General features: G+C 49.7%; 1 long non-coding RNA gene across 1 annotated transcript; it reads left to right on the top strand.

Annotated features, from left to right (window-relative positions):
* The first annotated feature begins 3,019 nt into the window (after positions 1 to 3,019).
* Positions 3,020 to 9,462, top strand: LOC123036347. The gene is made up of 3 exons (XR_006417120.1): positions 3,020 to 3,240; positions 4,931 to 5,002; positions 9,384 to 9,462. It is a non-coding gene; the product is annotated as an uncharacterized LOC123036347 (long non-coding RNA).
* Positions 9,463 to 9,535: the final 73 nt, after the last annotated feature.

The following is a 9,535-nucleotide window of genomic DNA, read 5'->3' as shown; positions in this document are numbered from 1 at the left end:
TTCCGTGGAGAGGAACATTTATGAGTTTTTCACCAATTTTTTGAGGCCCTGCCTTAGCAGGGCTATTCTTTCCAAGTTAAAAAACAGATTTAAAAATGCTAGTTCTTTGCGCGTTAGTTTTAAACACATTCACAACGTGTTTCTTGACTCCTATTAGCCAAGATTGTTGCTAAGAGGGTTTCATGGTATGGAATTCTTTAAAACTGGCTTGTGTCCATTACAAGTAGGAGAAAAGGTGTGGTCGAAAGTAGTAGTATACTTTTATGGTAAATGCAGAGGAAAAAAAAAGTCGGTATTATATATGCATAAGTATTATTTTCTGCGTAGATCGGCAGGATTTGTCTCAAGCGGAGTTGGCAAAGACTAACCAGATCTTGCCCTGGAAGAAAAAGTAAATAAAACTAAAAACTGACGTCATACTTTGAATGCATTGTGAGAAGGTAGAACTCTGTAGAAGTCGATCGTGCTAAGGAAAGTCAAAGGCAGAAAAAGGATGGGAAGAACAGATCAGAAGATGGATGGACTCCAGAAAGGAAGCTGGAGCCCTGGATTTACTAGAGTTGAGCAGGGTTGTTATGGAAAGGAAATTTTGGAGGGCTTTCAGTCATAGGGATGCCTTAAACTGGAGACAAACGTGACAGCACGTAACAACTTTGGAAGAACATTTTAATATGGCGTTTCCTGAATTCAATTTGCTGATATGTGGCCAGGGCAAGCTGCGAAATGTGGGTCTTTTTTCGATCTAAACCTGTGCAGGATTCCATCCAAAGCATTGCATTCTGCACTTCTCAGACAGGGCTGAATATGAAAGGATGACAAAATCCCCCTAGGAGAGGAACTCTATGAAGTCATTGCCCTTTGGGACTTAGTTCACAGCCAAACCTCCCCCCACAAGAAAGAAACAAATCCATACAAGCCAAAACGACACAGTTACTTCTAGGTGTAGTATTTGTGTGCGTGTGCAGCTAGCTAGTTTAAGGCTGAGACTAAAACTCAGCTTTGGCATAGCGCCAAATAAATAAAACGGTTCAGGGAGAAACCGTGCAAGAAGCAACAGATTATCCTGCCTGTATCAATTGCTCGCTTGGACACTATTCCAGTGTCTTCCCCTGAACAGCAAGCGGAGGTGGCATCCCAGAGACTCGGGGCACCAGCCCTAGCGGCCCACCCCCTAACGCGGCCTCTGGGCCTGCCATCTGCAATGCAAAGTCGCCCCTCCAGCAACAGGGGAGCGAAAGGACTTGCTCCCGACTCGCATGCCCTACAGCCATGTTGCCCTTTTCACATGCTGCTAGGAACGGGATCAGACACTCGCCTCTGGCTCCCCTCCCAGGAAAGGTTGCATGGGATCCTTCGCCCCACCCCCACCCCCACCAGGAGTGCTTTGTTCCTCTGCTCGGGTTCCCGCCAGCCATGCGATCTCCTAAACAAACTGTTGCACTCCGGCTCACCTTGCTCTCCTTCATTTGTTCCAATTATTTTTAGGCTGCCCAGATGAGTAATCTCCGCCCCCCCCCCCCCAGCAGCTTCCAAGAGTATATGTGAAGTAATCAGCTTGGAATCAGGTGGGGGATTTTAAGTGGAGTGGTTTAAACTGCTGAGCTGCTGGGCTGGTTGATCGAAAGGTCGACAGTTCGAGTCCTTGGCTAGGAAACAAGAGTCAGACATGACTGGACTTTAATGTCATGGGGAAGCCATTACCTTTTAATAGAAAACAGTCTTCCAGTCCCCCGTCCTCCTCCCCTCCTCTTCCTCTTTTACTGCTTTGGGCGTCAAGGAAGATACAAAGTTTTGGCCCTCCAATACACAAAAGTCCAATCAAGAATTGCAACTAAAAATAATCAACAGTCTTTTCAGTGCATGGCGATGATGGGTTAAAAAATATTTCAGGAGAAGGAAACAAAAAGGTTGGTCTTTTAAGGCTTATCTTAATGTCAGGCAGCCAGTGTGGTGTACTGGTTAATCGTGCAGGAGGTCTGGGTTCTAGGCCCTGCTCAACCTTGGAGCCGGCTTTGGGCCAGTGACAAACTCTACTGCGCAGGGTTGTTGTGGAAATAAAGCTGCGAGCAGCAGGAGTGTTGCGTAAGCTGTCTTGAGTTTCTTGGGAGGAAAAAAAGTGTAAGTATCACCAATAAATGGCTCCAGACCCTGCGGGTAACACATTCCAAAAACCGGGGCCACTGAAGACGAGGCCCTCTTTCTCTCCCTTTCACTTGCCAACCGAATTACCCTTCTAACTGCAGAAAGGGTCTTTGTTGCAGAGAGTAAAAACCCAGTTAGGCTACCTGAACACAGACGCCACCTCGGAGATGAACTTAACACTCTCTAATTTCCCTGAAGAGAGCAGATTAATGTGCAAAATTGCTTAGGAGATGCGCGTTGTCTGTTCTCACATGCGAAACAAATACAGCATTAACATGTATGTTCAACTTGGTATAAAGAACAGTCCCGCCGAAGAAAAGAAGCTTTTTTCATCTTCTCCTCTTTCTTTCACCGGGGAAGATTGGCTCTTGCTCCAGAGCCTCCAAAAATTGTTGAGCTATACCGAAAGGTACAAGACAGAGAGCTAATTGATCCACTGGCGAAGGAAATAAAACCTAAGGTCCATTTGGGTCGTTGAACTTGGACGCGACTTCGCAACTAGCAATACCAGGCAAGCGCAGCGACGCCAGCTCCAATACGGGCGCCCATCGGTGCGCTTAGGGTTTCCCTAGACCGGGCGGTGCTTTGAGGTTTCGGCACGAGCCCTGACACTCATCACAACGCTTTCCCACGTCGCGAGCCTGGAGGCCAGCGCGACCGCACACAAGACGAGCCAAAGTCTGGCGAAATTCTCCGTCTTGGGCGCAAGGCATGATGGTCGCGGCCAGATGTAAATGAGTTCCCTGGGCGGGCTGCCCGTCCAGAGCTCCGCCCCTTCTCCTGGCCGAAGCATCGCGGGAAGCGAGGATCTGCCGCCCGCTGCCTCGTTTGCGCTGCGCTGCGCTGCGCAGGAGCGGCCCGCGTCGGCCTTTGCGGCTCCCGCGGCGTCGGATGTGCCCGGGAATCCCGAAATGCCTGTTGCATGCTCGGATTCACACGGAGACGGATTTCCTTACGAGCCTCGGCGGTTGATTAGACTGAGCCCTCGGGTGCCCTCTGCAGACACAAACTTTGCAAACATTGCTAACCAGCCGCCAACTTCCAGAGCATGCACGGAGTGATTTAGAAGTTCTGACTCGTGTCGTAGCAGCAGGGCAGGTGCTGACGAAATAAGGGGAACACGGGCAAAAGAACGTGAGAGCTCTGCAGAGGGGCAGCTGCGCTGATTACAGGGGTTTGGCACAACAATCAGGCCAGTCGCCGCTGCCCGCCCAGTTCAGGGCTGAAAGCAGCGGCTGCCCCGGGTGCGCGCAGTTCCTGCCTCTTGGGAGCAGCGCTGCTGCGAAGCTTGGGGTGCTGATGCTTCCTGAGAAAGGGGTTCGGGAATGCTGCAGATCTGATTTTAAAGCGCAAAGGCACATAAAAGCAGCCTTTAAGATTTAACCGCGGCTGGAGTGTCAAGGTGGGCGCAAACCGCTTCGGGAGCTCAGGAAGGGGCCTTGTGCGGGGTCCGTGCAGGCGCATGGCTCCTGCCCTTCACGCGTTTTCGCTGCCTCTCCCGGGGATGTTGGGGATCGGACCTTCCGCGCGCGTCGGAAGCAGGGCCTTCAACTCCTCCCTTAGCAAATTCATTCTTCTAACTTTCCAGAGGGGTAGAAGCCGCTGCAGAGCATGAAACTGTTGGGATAGAATAGAGAAATGTTGCTCGTGTCCTTTGCAAGCGAAAGAATACACGTGGCCACTTCTAGGAAGGCCCAGAATTGCAGAGCAGTTACACTAAACGTTAAGTCAATGCTTGTATGGAGCAATGGACCGAGTGTCAGTGTCTAGCTGCCCTCCGGGTCTTTAGGCAAGAGGTCCTGTCTTCTCTGCCTATTTGGGCACTGGCTGGGGCTGATGGGAGTAGCAGTGCAAGGCATTTGCAAGGCACCCGACTGGGAAGGCTATCTAGGAAGGGGGCCTTAAGGCTGAAACCTCATGCGTGTTTTCTAGTGCCTGGCTATGTTAGTATTGTTTTTAATTAGTTATTTCTGTTGGTAAATTGTTGGCTGCAATTTTATTCCTGTATACTGCCTAGGAAGCTCATTTGAGCTGTTTGACAGATTATATGTGAATAAATAAATAAATAAATTCTTCAGCAAGAAAAGGATGACATGGTGGGAAAACAGGAGGGTTACCTGTGGAAGACTTCCCCCCCCCCCCCCCCGGGTAACATTCCGCAAATGAGGCAAGGTGATTGCAGGAAAAAAGCTTTGCCTGGAAGAACTTTGAGCATCAGCCATTGTGTTCCGGGGCACATAAGGCAGCCTGGCCGCAAATCACAGTAGCTGATCCATGCTGGGGTCATATTTGCACAGGCGGGCAGCCGGCATGCCTTCCAGGCCAGTGTTTGTCCCAGTTAGATCAGACTTGTTGAAATGAATAGAACACAGGTTAGACTAATGCTGGATGTGCAGCTGGACTGTTAGGGTCCCTCCACCCTTCCCCATTCACAAAACGTTGTGGGAGTTCTGCAGGGCATCGTCTTCCACCTGGTGTGCACCTGCATTTTCCCAGGGCTTTCTCCACCTCCCATTTCTCCGTGCTGAAAGTTCATTAAAGGGGAGAATGCAGAATAGCAGCCCAGTGTCTAACTAGATCCCTCCGTTTAAACTGGACAGCCAAATAAGCCAGGCTGTCCGGAGGAAGCCCTTCGGAAGACCATGCCTTGATGCTTTGCTCCAGACGGCATTTGGCAGACGCCCTCGGACCTCACATGCCTGGCAAACCTCCACGTTTAGTCCCCCGCTGCCGCAGCCTTGGAACCCCGCTGCGGCCAGCAGACTGAGGAGTCTCTCCTTTATTCCAGGGACCTGCGCTTCAACCGCATCAGACATGTTGAGCCCGGAGCCTTCCGGAATGTGAAGAACCTCCACACACTGTAAGTAAAGTGCCTTCATCCCCTTGGAGTTTTATGCAACTGGGATTGCGAAAAGGGAGGCGCTGCGTCGGCTGTTTGAGCCAAATCTGGCAGGAATCAGCCCCCTTGCGGGACGGTTTTGATTGGCTTGGCTCACACACAGAGGGTCAGTGAACGAACACTGCACTGGACGGTTGTCAAGGCGTTCGGCGCTTTCCCTGTAAGCCGTATCACCTGCTCCATTGTCTTTGGACAAATCTCAATTTGAGCTGGATCCCAGATCTGAACAGCTCATGCGCTTGGCTTCAGAACCCCTGGATCCTATTAAAGCTCTCCATGTGGAGGTCTTTTCAGGATACAGCACGAGTGGGGGTGTAAAGCCAGCCCACTGAGCTTTTGCATCTAGGCATGACCCCACGGCATCCAAAAGGTGCCTGGATCAGTCAGCGGGAGATCGTTTTGCAAAGGGCTTCCCATCTCAGCCAAAGAGCTGAAGTACCGGTGGTTCCAGGCAGCCATCTTTTCTTGACCCTTCCAGAGTGGCTCCCACAGCGTGTATCCGACCGAATGAGCCCTTACGCTTTCCGCGGCCTCGCCAGTATAATCTTGTGTGCGGACTCGAAGGGGCACAGAGGGTGGTTTGGAATCCCAGTGAAATCACACCAAGGTCAGAGTGGGAAGCCAGGCGTGCCGTGTTTCTTTCCACACCAGCTCCAGCTGCAAAGCCATGCTTGGTGAGCAGGGAGGAGCGAATGAGGCTCTGCTGGGGAGCAAGGAAGCCTAGACGTGCATCATCCCCCCCTTCTCATGAGCGAAGGCAAAAGACACGGATGGGCAAAATTGTCCACTTGCCCCCTGCTGGATACTCAAAACCCTCAAAATTTAGGGGTTTAAGGGCAGCCTCATTGGATAGTGCCCTAAATTAACCAAAGGTGCAGTTCTGTGCATCCCCAGCATTGGGTTTTTATCTGCCCAAACATGCATAGGAGTGTAGAAATTTTCTTCTCTTGACATGCATAGGATTGCACAAAACATTCCTGTCTTAACACACCCAGAATTTCTCATATCATTCTTTAGTGAAGAATTCTTTAATCAGAATGCTGATTAAATTCATTCAGGGGCAGGTAACCCATGGGTCACGTACCTCTCTGGACACATGCTTGCTGCTACCCCCAAATACCCCTCATCAAGTGGGTGGATTTAAGCACATGTGCAGGCCCCTGCCTACACCGGATGTGGTCCTTAGGCCCAAACCGTTGAAGATTCCTTCCAAGCTTCTTGGTAGCTTCATTGCTTTTCCCTTCCTGGTCCTTACAGGAAAGGTCAGCAGGTAACTGCAGCAGGGTGATTGCCCTAAGAACAGACTTCTGCAGATAAGGGAGTAGGTGATACCTGGGGAAAAAGAGAAGTGGAAGGTATTCAGAACATGGTGCTGGATGGGAGTTTTGCAAAAAACTGGGATTGGCAGAAAGACAGTCCTGATCAAATCAACCCAAAACTTTTCCTGGAATGATGAAACTCAGGCTGTTGTGCTTTGGACACATCACGAGAAAGCCAGACTCTCTGGAGAAGACAGCCAGGCTAGGGAAGGTCAAGGGCAGAAGAAGAAAGGGAAGATGGACTATGAGATGGATGGACTACCCTCTCCCAAAGTTGCCCAGAATGAGGCTTAAAATCACAAACACAATTAAAGTGCAAGCCTATGGCTTCCTGACATGGCCTGGGGGTCCTGAGTCCCAGCTCTGAGTCCCTGCGACCTTGGGGCTGGGTCTCCAAAGGCCAAGTCCCCACAGCTGGCACAGAAAGGAGCACACCAGCTGCCCCCCCCCGGGGGGGGGCACAAATGGGCCTTGGAGCAGGGAGCAAGGAGCAGGCCAGGGAGGAGGCCTTGGTTGGAGCTGAGGACAAAAGCTGATTCCCGCCAGCATTGCAGCCTCCTCAAAGCTGCCCTCTTATGCTAGACGGAATCGGCCCCCTCTCGGGACGGTTATTCGGGGCATGGGGCTTCAGATTAAACCTCCGTGTTCTGGGGCTTTCCTCCATCACTTTCTCCATTGAGGATGGGCGCGATAGAGCTGCGCATTGCTACTCTCGGTGTTGGCTTGCAAAAATAACCCTGACACCCGTGTTAGCTGAGTTGCAAAACAAAAACAATTATTAGAACAGCAAAGGCATAAAACAACCAGTTCGAATAGACTTCCAACCAGAGCAGAATAATTAAAAAACCTGGGTAAATAAATCATCAGGACAATTGATTCGGGAGGTTGGGCCAGAAAGACCAGCATGGAGAAGCCAAGACTGTTATCACCAACTCGAGTTGCGCGGACCATAATTCAAGTGACAATGGCAGTGGTGGAGAGTCATTTTCACCGGATATTAAAACATCTGTGTGGGAACAGATGGTTAATTGTTTCTTTCCACAGTCTGATTGCAGATGATCTAAAATACTGGCTGGTCCCCTTTGGCTTAATTGACCTGCTTTGCTATGGTTGTCATGGCAGCCTGGGGAAGATAAATCCAGTCCAGGCAGAGAGCTGGAAATCCAAGAGAAGGTGCAGCTCATACGGCATCGCTGCAGCCTCCCAAAGGGGTGTGTGAGTCAGACGGCAGCCTTAAAAGTGCAGCAAAATATAGTAGGAAACTGCCAACTCCAAGTTGTCTTTGTAATGTCTTTGTGGACCACCAGAACTGTAGCAATTCGATGCCTCGATTTGTTTGGGATTTCGAGTTCCATCATCCTTGACCATGGGCCATGCTGGCTGGGGCTGATGAGAGCTGCAGTTCGAAGAATCAGGAAGGCACCAGGCTCGGGGAAGCTTTGAGATCAGGCGTGTGGAACTGCGTTCAGCCCAAGGGACTGATGTTGCAGAATGGAGAACGCCAGCCTAGTTCAGCTTCAGGCTCTTTTGGCAAATAACCAAGCCTTTAGGAGAAGCATTTCACCTTTCTCGAATGGAGAGGAAACTCTCAAAAGCCAGGAAAGAACCAAGGGGTTGGTGCTTGCAGGAAAGGGAGCGTGGCCCTCTGGGAACCCAGAGCCTAGATCTTCAGAGACCTTCTTTCCCGGGACCAGCTGGAGAACTTGTGTATGCCAAGTGTGTGCTCCGCCACCAAGCTGTCACGATGGGGTGCAAATGGTCCAGCTTACAGTGTCACACTCTGGGGGAAAAGAAAAAGCCTATATTTAATTTGGGGTGGGGGCTTGCCTTAGATGGGCCCTGGGTGAGGCGGCTGCGTGGAGCAAGAGAAGGCCTTCTCATCCTCTTCAAAACGAGCTGGGACTTCCGTGGTCCAGGGCACAGCAACTGTGCCAAAAGTTTGTTTGTCTAAAGCATTTCCCTACCTTCAATTTGCTAATGCTCTCAGAATGGTTTACAAAATTAGCATGGAATTCACTACGCCCTCCGCCCCGGAAACTTTTCTCGTGAGTTGTGGGGCTGACAAGAGAAGCTGTGCCAACAGATGTGAAAATAGTCAAAAGGTAAACAATCCAGCAGGCAGGGAGAGTCATGCCTGAGATAATCGGTGGTCCACACAAGTGGGAGCCACCGAGCCGGCTGTGCCGTTCGGCCTGCCTTGATCGCTCTTCTCCTCTTGCAGCCTACAATCCCGTGCAAGTTAGGCAGGAAAAGGACCTCCAGTTCCCAGTGTGCAGCCACGGGGCTGGCTGGGGAATGCTTAGAGTTGTAGGATCTTCTTCTCTCTAAACATTTTGGAATTTATTTATTTATTTGGAATTTTTGTATGCCGTCCCATTCGCATAAGCCTTGGGACGGCTTCCAACATAATAAACACTCATATTATTATTATTATTATTATTATTATTATTATTATTATTATTATTATTACATTTCTGTGCCGCCCCTTGCCGAAGCCTCGGGGCGGCTTACAACACAATAAAATACAATACAATATAAAAATAACAATATAAAATTAAAATTAATAATATAAAACAAATAAAAATTATTTATTAAATAAAACATATAAAAATTTTAAAACCAATAAATAATATTAACAATTATTAAAATACCATTTAAATAAAAAAGTCTTGGCCTGACGCCAAAAAACAAATAACGACGGCGCCAGGCAGACCTCTCTGGGGAGAGCATTCCATAGGTGGGGCGCCACTGCAGAGAAGGCCCTCCTCCGGGTACTCACCCTCCTAATGTCTTTCACGGAGGGCTCCCGGGGGAGGGCCTCTGCCACCGATCATGCATAGGGCAGTGCCCTTAGAGCCTCAGACTTTTTAATTCAGTTTTCAGGGGCAAATCTTGCAGCTGGTTTTCTATTGTGATACTTGTCGGTTGACCAGGAATTGCAGATCTGTGTTTCATTGCAGTGGGCCACTTGCCCAAAATATTGCATTGACGTGTTGCTTTCTTCCCTCTCTCTTTTTCCACAGGCTTCTGAACAACAACCTAATAAAGCAGATTTCACGAAGGTCCTTTGAAGAGCTTGAGAATCTTAAATACCTGTGCGTACCTATTGAGATTTAACGTGTGGTCATTTCCTAAGCCATCTTTCCTGACTGGTGCTCTCCAGATGAGTTGGACT

The sequence above is a fragment of the Varanus komodoensis genome, unplaced genomic scaffold (genome assembly GCF_004798865.1).
Source record: "Varanus komodoensis strain SLA01 unplaced genomic scaffold, ASM479886v1 scaffold8, whole genome shotgun sequence".
Classification (NCBI taxonomy): domain Eukaryota; kingdom Metazoa; phylum Chordata; class Lepidosauria; order Squamata; family Varanidae; genus Varanus; species Varanus komodoensis.
This window is presented reverse-complemented; position numbering and strand designations above follow the sequence as displayed.